Raw genomic sequence first — 14,148 nt, 5'->3', positions numbered from 1 at the left:
CTTACACCAGGACGACAAAAAAAAAGAGAGTGGAAGGAGCGATGAAAGAGAAACTAACCTCGAGTTATTATCCAAAGATGTTGAAGTTGTCGACAAAAAAGGTAGCACGAATTCCGTAAGTGGTTTGACTATCTGAAAAGTGACTCTCAGCTCAGCTGAGAGTTTGGCGCGATTGTTAAAACTGAAACCGAAAGCAAAAAATGCACGCGCATTCAAAAGCAATTTAAATCCCCCTTGTTTAGAGAGTGACTCCGCAATGCGCGCAAATTAGGCTACATGACATATCTAGGCTGTTATCTGCATGTAGACTATAATAGGTTGTGTATGTCTATAGCTCTGTATCATGCTTGAAATATTCCGTCTCTATTTGCACTTTGAATAATGAGAGAGTAGCCTACTTTGATTCTGGCTGAATTGTCTGCACTTAATACGATTAAGAAAGAGCTGTGTCGTAATTTTTTTATATTTATACTGTAGATTGTTTCAAAATGCAGTGGTTGCCTCTAATTTAAATAGCTCAACCTATAATAGAGAAAATAAACAATTGTGTTAATAATAACAAATAATAAATAAATAAATAAATGTGTTACAAATAATGTTTTTACAATAATTTTATGTTCACATTTTGTACATTTACTCTCATTTACCATACTCTGTCACAATTTTAACAACTTTTTTCATTTATTTTAGTAAGTTATTTTAATTTTTAAGGCCAAACCTGTAATCTGATTTTTGTTAATAAACTATACTTAATAATTTAATTTAATGAATCCTTTAATTTTTTGTGGCTTTAGTCATTATTGGGATACTATTTTAAAGCTGGCAACATCAACAGCTTATATCGAAATATATATCGTCATCGTTCAATATGGGAAAAAATTATCGAGATTAGCTTTTTGCCATATCGCCCAGCCCTATGTTCCATGAAGATTTTTTGTAAAATTCCTACTGTAAACCTATCAAAATTTAATTTTTGATTAGTAATATGCATTGTCAAGAACCTTATTTGGACAACTTTAAAGGTGATTTTCTCAGGATTTAGATTTTTTTGCACCCTCATATTCCAGATTTTCAAATAGATGTATCTCAGCCAAATATTGTCCTATCCTAACAAACCATACATCAATAGAAAGCTTATTTACTGAGCTTTCATATTATACATACATCTCAGTTTTGTAAAATTTAACCTTATGACTGGTTTTGTGGTCCAGGGTCACATATATGAAAGAATAATAAGATATTTATAAATAATACCTTTACAATGTAATAATTTTAATTTCTTAGTATTTCTAAATAAAATCATTATGTTAAGGATGTGTTTGCTCATCCACCTCACTGATATGAAAAGGCTCAGTTCCATTATCATTCAAGAAACTGTCACAACATAAGCGTGACACCCCACTTAGTCTGGATTTTCTTTAATGAGCATCACACGAATTAGCTATTATTAATTCAACACAATTTTGTTGTGAATTAAATGTATTCAAATATTTACGCAAGGTTGTTAATTTCATGCAAGTCAGACGTACAAGCTAAAAGCACGACACACTGTGACAGACTGTTGCTAATTGTGCAAAGAGCCGGTAAATGAGAACTGATTATTTGTTCCCTAGCCAAATCGTATATTTACTGATAAGTCAGAGGCATTTAGATTAGTCAACATTGAAAATGCACCATTCAAGGAAGTTTAGATTAGTCAGTGGTGAAAACGCCAGGGATTTGTCTCGTGAATGCACTTACTGACTGAATTCTCTCACCATAAACAACAAAAATATGATGTAAATAAGAGATCAATTTCTCTGCATAAAAGCTTCAGTGATTTTTTTTCTGCAGCCAAAATGTGATATGCAGTTTCTCCAAACACGTATGTGTATAATATAATGTATGTATTATATTTATCAACATGAATAGTCATTATAGTCAATAATTATTTTTGTCATAATATTGCAGCCCTATCCTGTAATAAGGTCCTATTTTTTGAATGTAGAATATATATATATATATATATGCAATTTTAAACAATTTGTTGTTATTTAAGCATTTGACATAGAAGACACCACAAATACAAATAATAAGGTAATTATGAAAATTACAAAGGTAAAATAATGCCCCTGGAAATTAACCAAAGTAGATTTTTTCAGGTTTCTTTGATGAATAGAAAGTTTAGAAGAACAGCATTTATCTGAAATAGAAATATTTTGTAATAAAAGTAATTTCTATTATTTCTTCCCCCCGACTGACTCCAGGCTTTTGAATAGTATAATGTATAATGTTACAAAAGCTTTTTATTTCAGATAAATGCTGATCTTTGGATCTTGCTATTCATCAAAGAATCCTGAAAGAATGTAACTTCAATTTTATTTCGTGAACAGCAAATCAACATATTAAAATGATTTCTGAAGGATCAAGCGACTGAAATTTAAATTCAAAGAAAATTTAGCTTTGATCACAGAAGTAAATTACATTTTAAAATATATTCAAATAAAAAGCAGTTCTTAAATGGTAAAAATATTTCACAATATTACTGCTTTTGCTGTTTTTTTTTTTGGATCAAATAAAAGCAGGCTTGGTGAGCAGAAGAGAATTATAAAAAAAACAAAAACATTAAAAATCTTACTGTTCAAAAACCTTTGAATGTTAGTATAAAATTATTTAAATATAGCCTTAAAAATAATTCAGTGAAGCACTTTTAAGAGCAATGCCGTGTGGTCAGGTCCCTTAAATATCAAAAGAGTTAAGTGTTTAAAAAGAGCCGTCAAACCCACATGCATGGACACACACTTACACCCTAAAGTCAGTTGTCAAATGAATGCAAAGCCTCAATTATTCAGCAGAGCTACATTACCATTGGGTGGAATAATGGACAGTTGAGAATTCACAGGGGAGAAAATCTACATGTTTCGTCTGACTACCTCTGTCTCTGGGTCATTCAAGTGTTTGTGGTTTGTAACCAAACTTTTCTTAGCCAGCCTTGTGCTTCTGTAGTCTCTCTCACAAAGTGCAAATTAACCACTTCTAGCCTATAAAACCACCTCAGTATTGACACTGCAAACATGGCTTTAATAAAACCACAGGCAGTTATTGTCACCCCTCTTTGAGGACTTCAGGTTTTTCTTAAAAACAGTAGAAAACATGCTGCTGTCTGCAACTATAAAAACAACTTTCATGCAACTGTCCTTACAAATGCCTTTTATATGTAGTGCAGGAAACTTGTAGTACTCAGTGGGTATGCTTTCATAAATCCTCATATCATATCAGCTCTCGTCTCTGTTTGATGGAGTGTTTAAGTGAAGAAAACTGGACCTGAAACTACCTCTGAGATACTTTTGACACTGATGGAGGGAGACAGTAGGTTGGGGTAACAATGAAAGGGTTGAGTGCAGATATGTGACATCACAAGTAGTTCCTGCTCTGACCATTAGACAGAACTCAATTATTCACATCTTTCATAACCAGTGAGCTTGAACTGTGACTTTAATCCCATTAACATTGCATGATTACAATCAAAAAATGTCCTTTTTTTTTATAAATATAAATTATTTTACTTTCTTTAGCTTATTTTGCGAAGACAAAAAATTGCTATTATCTACAGAAATGTAGATGTTTTTAGATAACTAGAGATTATAAGCAGATAAACAATTCATATTATAAAGCCAGTCATGGTCAAATAATTTGATGTGGCTTCTTACAGACTTTCATATCTCTAGAAATGTTTTGGCTTTAAATCAGTGCCAAAAGGTGCATTTTTGGCATCTGAGAACAAATGATTAAAAATGCTGACGACATTCATTCCTTTGCAGTCAATGAATTTCTGAATTCTCTATAGTATTGCACGTCTGCAATCAATACAAAAGTAACCCAAACAAGAATACTGCGGGATGTTGTAGCATTGCACACAGTAGTCAAATGGCCACCACATCTTTCAGACAGATATGCAAATAAATTATACATCATATTTTAAAAAGCTTCTCAGGTTTCTTTTCGAAAACATTCTTCTTAAGTGCATGGCACCCCAGCGAAGTGAATTTGCTTGGCTGAAGACATCTACTCCAGAGACTGTTACCATGGCTACAGAGGAGTTTCTACACTTCACATTTACATAAAAGTTTTCTGCTGGATGGATGTTATCCTTACTTTCTGTGGAAGAACTGGGTCAGACATACAACGCAAAACTGGGAGACTAGGAGAGATAGATTTAGTCAGAGATACAGGAGAAGTCTGACACTGTCAGAAAAAAAATGTGCAAAAACTGTACCTTTTAGGGGTACTAAAAAATGAGTACCTTAGATTATTAATATGTACTCTGAATGTACTACTATGAACCTTTTAGCGTTGAATAAGATAAAGATCCCCACTGATAAGAAGTACCCGGAATAAACAACTGAGACAGAGGAGAATACAAATATGACAAAATTACGATTACAAAAAGACTAAAAAATGTGTATAAAAATGATATTAACTGTCATTATTCAATTTAGAATTATTCATTTATTCATTTATTCGAACAATTGAATACCCATGAGCTAGGGCTGGGCGATAAAACGATAACAAGACATTTAAAAGTTCGATAAATGTTTGATAAAATGTTTATGTACCAAAAGTGGAACGAAACGGCACTACTCATTTGAACTGCGCCAGACTGAGCCTTTATCCGCTCAGCTCAACGTTCAAACAGCAGCGCAGCGCGAGTTTACTACAGCAGATGCATTTACTCACTAGGGATGTAACGGTATCAAAACTTCACGGTACGGTAATACCTCGGTATGAATGTCACGGTACGGTATTTATTGAATCATTTACAGAAAAAACAAAACTAATGAAGAGACTCGAAAAAAGTGCCAGTCACTGCCAGAAGTGTTTATTAAACAGTTTACATGAACACTGAACATATCAATGGCATACAAATTAACCATCTATCTGTAAACTTTGAAACAGAAACTTAAATATTTCAATTTTAGTAACAAAAAAAAAATATATTAAAGCATGTAAAAAAACAGTCAAATCAGTTTAGCTGAATGAGTTGTTTGCTTGAAATAAGACTTTTTTTTTTCTTACCCCATTGGCAGATTATTTAGCTTGTTTTAAACAAAAACTCACTTAATTTTGACTTGTTTTTACTAAAAACATGAAAATAATTTTTACTTGTCAAGAAAATCCTTCTTGATTTAAGAATTTTTAGATATTTTGGCTGGAAACAAGACAAAATTCTAAGTAAGAAAAGCATTTGTTTTTTGCAGTGCAGTAGGCTCTCATGCCTTTCTTTCGAAATAAATCTTTATTAAAAACAATCCTTTAAAGAACTTTTCTACCTGGACAAGTGCATCTATTATGTTGCCTAGTTTAGCCTCTTTAAAACGGCACCTTTCCTTATTTTAAACCTAGCCAAAAAGCCACGTGTTGACTGTGAAATTTATATGCATTTATGGTACATTCCGTGTCAATCCATGTTAATTTTTACAGCGAACAACGTACTGTAACATTAATTCAGCGCATACAGCGCAGCAAAAAATAGACTCTGTGCCGAAACGATCGCTGCACTGCTGCACTGCTGCAAACAAAGGCACCGCTTCTAGGACGTACTACCGGACAGCAACCGCGTGCAGTGTGAACGCTCTAATCCGTTAACATGGGTGCTGAAAAGAATACGTAACGCATACGCACTTCAGACGGAGCAGGTTCGACCATTTGTATCTCTTTTCCTTGCTGCTACAGTCTGTAGCGACAACAAACCGCAAAGGATGATGGCCACGCCTGGGCTGATGGGAAATGTAGTTCGCGCTACCTCCCGTTCGCTCCATTCGCCTGAGCAAACTTTTCTCAGAAGACCTATTGTTTTATCGAGTCATGCGACCACGGTAGTATCGAAAAATTTTGTTATTGCGGTATGACGGTATTTACAATACCGTTACATCCCTATTACTCACTGATAAGACACGCAACCACTACACTGTGGAAGGCCAAATGGTGCAAAATTTTATTTCAACATGTCAACAACACGTAAACTACATGTATGGTTTTTGAACCATTTGGCTTCCCATACTAAACAGCACTGTGTCAAGCGCTTGTATTCAGCCAGCTACACAAATGACTCAGTGATTTAAACTAGTTTAAAGCCAGAGGAAACAGTGCTGCGAAACAGAGAAACATGAATCGATTGAAACTTGCATATTTTGCTGATTATTGCTGCTGAAAATGGTCAATTATTGTCATGTTTTAGGCTGTACTAATAGGTCGGACCTGGAAAGACATTTGGAGTACTATAGACTGCCAAAAGTTATAACAAATCAAGAAGAAGAGTGCAAAAAACTGTTTGAGGAACAAAAGGTATTTGTGGTTGGCCAAACTTTTTCAACCATTTTTAACTTTAGTTTGTCAAAATATTGCACCCTTTCCTGCTCACTAAGTCCTTCTCTATATGATTTACTTCCACGTTTTTGTCTGTGGTTTAGACAGCATAAATTTGCAGAACAATGTACTCAGTAGTACATTAACTGTGCAGTCCATGCTGTCATATATATTCAAGTATCTCCAGTATGGCCATGCATCCGGGTAACTGACCAAATCATGAAGGAAGTGCAAACCCTCTATAGCGTTTATAGCCTAATAAATGTAGCCTATTTAGATTACTGTTTTCATACAAATACCTAGGATATATAGATACATTACCATGCTATATTTGACCCTGGACCACAAAATCAGTCATAAGGGTAAGGTTTTTTTTTAATTGAAACTGTTTTGAGATTTACATAGTCTGAAAGTTGAATAAATAAGTTTGTTAGGATAGGACAATATTTGTCTGAGATACAGCTATTTTAAAATCTGGAATCTGATGGTTCAAAAAAAATCTTAATGATGAGAAATCGCCTTTAAAGTGGTCCAAATGAAGTTCTTAGAAATGCAGATTATTAATCAAAAATGAAGTTTTGATAAATTTACAGTAGAAAATTAAAAAAAAATATCTTCATGGAACATGATTTTTTTTGCTAAATATCCTAATGATTGTTGGCTTAAAAGAAAAGTTGATCATTTTGACCCATACAATGAATTGTTGGCTATTACTACAAATATACCTGTGCTAGTTATGACTGGTTTTGTGGTCCAGGGTCACGTATATGTGATTTCAACTGTGGTTATCATGATCTAAATGTAAGCTGCTATGGAAGACCAATGATTAATGTTAATAAAACTCAGTCATTACATTTCACCATAAAAATGAGGTTGTTACAATACAGATGTTACTGTTTGTAATGATGAACATAAATTTAACTTAACATTTTATTTATCTGCATCCTTAACTGAAGCTACTACTGTCAGCTCAAGCTACTGTCAAATGTACATTTCTAAGAGACAAAAAAAGTGATATTAATATTGCAGCCTGCATGGCAAACTGTGCTAAAGATACACATCATCAAAAGTCAGGCAACACAAACCTGTTTTATGATTTGAAACAACATCACTTATAAGAACATGCAGAAACTAAGAAATTATTTTTTCTATTAAGGTATTTATTTTGTAAAGGAAAAATGATTGGAAAAGTGTAAAGAAGTGAAGTGTACCATAAGGGTCTAGTTTCTACAACGTTCACTTATGAGCAAAAACCTTTAAACTTGAAAAATAATAAATATTTGACATTTATTGTGATAATTATCGATATGGACTGATATGAAAAATTGTATTGTGATAATTTTTTTGACCACATCGCCCAGCCCTACCCATGACCTATAAATTACATGAACTGAAATGTATATTTTTTTAATATTTATTATAGATAATGGAGATAAGCAGAAAAATAAATGAATTATTAAATAAATGTATTTATTTTTTCAAAGATGCATTTTGTTAACATTAACACTGTCAAACAGAAAATAGCAAATGACCCTGCAGACAAAATTATATTATTATAAAATATAAAATGTCTCCTAAATGTCTACTAAACTACTCTAACTTAATAACCTGTTGTTCCTGAGAAATATGCCTGGACCACAAAACAAGTCATAAGTAGTCATAAGTTTTTCTTTTATGCAAAAAAACATTAGGATAATAAGATCATTATCCATGAAGATATTTTGTAAATTTCCTACCGTAAATATATCAAAACTTAATTTTTGATCAGCAATATGCATTGCTAAGAAGAAAAAGAGTTAAAAGAGTTGAACTTCACTGATCATGCTGGATGGTTTCTTAGAGAGCTCTGACAAGATCAACTCAGTGGCTCTAGATACTCCCCTCACCCATACACAGGGCATGTGGGTCTACGGGTGGGTGGGGGTAAGGGATCGGAGCCCGGCAGCACTTCCCTGTGGCCCCTCCTGGGAGCCGCCCATCAGCTGCGCTCAGCTAAATGCACTCACATATGAATATTTCAGTGCCATTTAATGCTCCTGCTGCAGCCCCCGAGGAGCCCGGCATCAATTTGTGAACATGCCGTTAAAAGCCAGGACGTATAATCCAGAGTGAGAGCTGCTCTCCTCCCCACCAGGCCTCAAGTCCCCAGCTACAGCTTTGGCAACTTTCTCCTGCCAAACTCAGCTGACTTCCCCCACCCCAGTTTAAAAATATATGTATATCTGAGTGAAGGAGCAGACAAATGGTCTGGTCGTTTGCCCCCGGTTGGTCAGTTCTCCCAGAGCGCTTGTTGCTGTGCAGTTTGCTGGCTGTTAGGCAGTGGAGAGGGCAGTGATAGTCTGTTCATCTTTTGGCCCCATGGTGCTGCTAAAACGCTCACATGGAGCAGGACAGCGAGGATAAAATAGCCACACTCACACCGCCTGGATGCCCACTAGTCCCATGGGCACCTGAAGCAAAATCGCCATTTTTAGATATATACACGCCAGTGTTCACTCATCAGGTGTGAAAACATGAGCACACTGCACTTAATTAAACAGCTGGAATCCTAATCAATCCTAATCCAACCATGGCTGCATCCGAAAACTCAGGCAGCTGACTGATTTCGGACATGCTTCTGAGGGAACGTAACGGTTTAATGATCTACATGAAAAAAGAAAGAGCTTTGGTGATAACTAAGCAAATATTTAATTACTATAATTCTGATTTCTCACTAGAAATAACATCAAAAGTGCACAAAGTTGGTCAGAAACATATATTTACACACAAACTGACCACCAAACGCAACTTTCAGATGCATTCTTTATTTTTTGCTCAACCATCACGGATAGAATGCATAGGATTGTGGGATATCAAAGGAAGTGAAGGAAACATCTATGCTGCCTTCAAAATTCAACCAGATGAAGGTATCTCAGGAGGCAGGATATGAAGCTAACATTGGATTCAACCATGCCTTGATGTCTTCCTACCTTGAAATGTGTCCTCCAAAGGCAGCATTTTCCAGTTTTTGGATGCAGCCCATGAGTGGAAAGCACAATGAAAATCTTCACTGGTAATGCAACCTTACAGCACGCTAGAAAAAAAACTACCTGATCTCATGTTGAAAAAAAAACCCATGACACAAAATACGTAAGTACATATCACTGCAGTTTCCAACAGAAATGAACACTAAAGGCGATAAAACACAGTTATGATTACAGCTCTGTATGTTTTGCTTTCGAGATGTAACAAATTTGCTCGCCTGATCAGCCAGCATGGAATTGGACTTATGATGTGGAATTCTTGGGTACGAATCCCGTGAAAAACATGACTCACAATGAAAGAGCTGAAAGATGAGAGATCGAAAAACAAGCTAAACGGCATGCTTGTGATTGTGTTTTTACGTCACATTCACGTTTGTTCATACTATCGAGTAAGTTTAGGTGTAATGCAGATGGTGCATTATTTTAAAACGTCACGGTGCATTAGACTTACAGCCAGGCTTGTGCACAATTCAGAATTGAATTGAGAATGACTCCTGAATTCCAATTCAATTCTTGAATTTGAATTGAATTTGAATTGATGTCAAAAACAGGATCTAGAATTACAATTCAAATTTGAATTAAAGGAAGCAGAATTGCAATTCAATACAAATTCAAAGAAATTCATATACATAAGTGAAGTGTTTAATAATGAAGCTTTACAATATATGTGACCCTGGACCACAAAACCAAGTCTTAAGTCGCTGGGGTATATTTGTAGCAATAGCCAAAAATACATAGTATGGGTCAAAATTATTGATTTTTCTTTTATGCCAAAAATCATTAGGAAATTAAGTAAAGATCATGTTCCATGAAGATTTTTTGTAAAATTCCTACTGTAAACATATCAAAATGTAAATTTTGATTAGTAATATGCATTGTTAAGAACTTAATTTGGACAACTTTAAAGGTGATTTTCTCAGTATTTTGATTTTTTTGCACCCTCAGATTCCAGATTTCCAAATAGATGCATCTCGGCCAAATATTGTCCTATCCTAACAAACCATACATCAATAGAAAGCTTATTTATTGAGCTTTCATATGATGTATACATCTCAGTTTTGTAAAATTTAACCTTGTGACTGGTTTTGTGGTCCAGGGTCACATATGTCAGATATGATTTCAGTACATATTCTATAAATGATATTAGTTTGAACTAGTACAGATTACATTAACAGGAAATATTCCCCCCAGCAATGAAAGTTAAAAGCTCTAGTCACAGAACACATAATTAAGTTTGATTTATTGTAATTGTAATTTTGAGAATTAGATGCAACAGTGTTGCTCAATGAGTTTTGCATTGGAATAAATGACAACTGCATTTACAACAACTTTGTGTTATTTGATTACTTTGAAATGAAAATAACATTTTGAACAAAACTAATCAAACATTGAGGGAGTAATTTATTTCAAGAATTTGATCATTATCTATAAGTTGGAACAAAATGTATGCAGGGTTGAGGAGTGACTAGTTATGTGTAATGAAATGATGCTATTAAATTACAAAATTAATGTAATTGTATGTGAGATTCAACACATTCTTTCTGTTGTATGACTGTGTGGAATGTCTTTGAATTGCCATGAATTTAATTCCACTTCCTGTCATTCCAACTCCAATTCAAATTCAACTTCCTGTGGGGCGGAGTCAATTCAATTCAAATTCCAACTCATGAATTGAAAGGTGGCCAATTCTGAAATTCTGAATTGTGCACAAGCCTGTTTACAGCACAACTCAATGGACATTTCAAGGAAGTTGTTGTGACAAAACCAACTTCACATAAAACATATCATATGTACGTTCATCTGTTCCGGAGGAAAAAAAAAAAGAGCGCTCTTTTAGCACCACTCAAAAATGTGATAAAATTTACATGCCAGTATGTATTTCGTGTCTTGCAAAAATGTTCCCACAGGTACATTTTCGTCATGAGATAAGGTTGGAAAAATAAATATGTGTGTTCGTTCCCTTAGCAAATCAAACTCTGATTAACTGATAAATTCTGATTAATTATTTATGTTTTATTAATGTTTCATATAGTATAAATGCAGAAAAGGGTATATAATGGTACTAAAGAAGTGACTTGGTATTCAATAATAATGCAATTTCATCTTTAAAGGTTCAGTATTTAAAACTGCAGGGAAAGTGTATGTGAACAATTTATTAAATTGCAGAACATTTTACAAACAGCATTAACTGGTTGTTAAAATTTTATATGATACCTGGAAACAATATTTTTGCACACCTAAAGCCCAACAGAGGACATCAACTCAAAGCACAAGAGTAAATCAACAGCAGAATGGCTTTAAAAGAAGAATAAAATATGCTTTGGCATGACTTCACACCCAAATATCCCAATAATACTATGGAACTGAAAACAGGTTTTTAAAGATAAATGGTGCAAAATCCTACTGACAGTTGTGTGCAGGTCTGATCTGCACTAAGGGAAAGTTTAGTGAACGGTATTTCTGCAAAAAGAGGGTTACGAACCCATTATTAAATCTATGGGTTCACATTGCCGATCCTGCATTGAGAAGGTTCACCCTGTGTTCAGTAAATATTGAAAACTGTTTGTATGTATTTGTCTGATATTGTAAGATGAGACTGAAATTTATGACCACTTTATGCAGAAATCCAGATCTGATCAAATTTTGGCCCCACATTTTTATTATTGAATGAATTTTTTTTGGAAATAATATGACACAGTTTACTTTATTTTGCTATTTGCACTTACATAAATGAACTATAGTGTCCTGCACCCACAAGCAAAAAATATCCAAAATTTAGTGTCTGAATAATTTTTGGTTTGTTAATTCCTAAAACTCCATCTGAAAGGATTTTGGGAAATAAAGTACTAAAAACAATTGCACAACTAATAAAGAATTGACTATACAGTAATGAATGCACAGTTTCTCATGATGGTCCGCAGAGAAGTTGTTACCTTCATTAGAGTGACACATATTGGTAATGAACGTGCAAGAGCTGTTCTGTGTTGGCAGTGGCAGACATACAAGCTCAGCATTTGTAAAATAAAAGGCCGGACTGACAGTAACACTGTTATGATAATCATGGCACTGCTTCCTCTGCCAACAATGCAGAAATGCCCTTAGGCAGCAATCAAAAATTAATACTAATTATTATGTGAATGCTACATTAAATCAGACGTATGTTAAATTATAAATTAGCAACATGATTCTACTTTCAGAGGCGCATGCATGTGGACCTGATTTTTTTTTTCACCACTGTTTTTCTGAGCTGGTGCTAAGATCATCCAGAGTCTCATCGTATCAAAAAGAAAACTAGGAAAAACTCTATGTGCATTAAAAACAAATATGAACAGGAATGACCTTTAATAATAATCACTGCTATTTATGGTTATGGCGTGATTTATTTATTACCATTCGAAATTGTGTGCATTGAATTCTGACTGTGGCTTTGGCACATGTAGCTGTTCTGGGGCTGGCTGGACACACAGCACTTTAAGTCTCATTTCGGATGAGAGCAGTAAATAATTTAGGGCTTAAAGCTGCCATTAGCCACACTTAAACTCTGCTAATGCAGACCCCTGACAGCTGGCCTATCCCCATTGGATGGGACCATGGATCAAACGGTTCTGAACGAAATAATGGGCCATGCTGAAGCACACAAATCTGTCAATAGGCATGTGTTGTTTTTGTTCTGCTTGTTTGTTGGTTATGCTGTGGTATTCCCATTACACAGAAGGTTACATGGCTTATGACTATAAATGCATTTAATGTTTACATGCATGTTCAATGCATATTAAGAATTTAGTAGAGAGGTACAGGATATTACAATTAAAAACAGTGACCCTGTGGCGGCCTCATAGATGATATAACATTATTTTTTGACCATTGAATTTCAATTATAAGTAATAAATCTAACGATCAGTTCTGGATGTTTATTTTCAATCATGCATTATCCTTACTGTGACAAAGACCCACAATAAATATACTAAATTTTGTTTGTTCAGGTGAACATGAACATTTCACTTGGTATATAATGGTACTACCCTTAAGGGTAAATCATGAGAAGTACTTTGTAAGTAAGGGCGCAATATTTAAAAGGGCGCAGCACTAAGATATTAGCCTTAATTTCACCTACCTGACCGGAAATGATAAGGACAAGACTTTTTCCCTGGAAATCCTGGTTCAGTTTGGCCAGCCAAACTTCTTTTCTTCCTGAAAAAGGAACTGTTTTGGCACTCTTCTCCTTTATATGTAATAACTTTTGGCAGTCTATAGTCCTCCAAATGTTTTTTTTTCCGGTCCAACTGATTAGTACAGTCCAAAACATGACAATAAGTGACCATTTTCAGCAGCAATAATCAGCAAAAAATGCTAGTTTCGTTCAGGTTCAGTGGCATTGTTTACCTTCCGTGCCGCCAATTTTGCTGATTGATGATTCGTCATGAAAATACTCTATTTTTATGAGAAATTTGGGATGTTTAGGATATATCACAAAGATTTACCTTGATGCAATTATTATTATTATTATTATTATTATTATTATTATTATTATTATATAGGCTATTATACTTGTTTTCGTAAAAAACGACAGAAACGTATTCTGACTGAACACTTTTGGATTTGCATAAAATTAACGTGACTTTGTGACTGAATATAAATATTAGGCTACACTTAATAAAAGAGTCACCGTGGCTGAGAGGTCTAGATGTTTGACCTGATTTCCCCATGATATGGGACAAAAACAGATATCTATGGATGGAAAGGCTGTTTTATTCTGAAATAATTCTACGATATTTCTTTT

This window comes from Garra rufa, chromosome 3, assembly GCF_049309525.1.
Source record: "Garra rufa chromosome 3, GarRuf1.0, whole genome shotgun sequence".
Taxonomy (NCBI): Eukaryota; Metazoa; Chordata; class Actinopteri; order Cypriniformes; family Cyprinidae; genus Garra; species Garra rufa.
The sequence above is the reverse complement of the archived record's forward strand: the minus strand, read 5'-3'. Positions refer to the sequence as shown.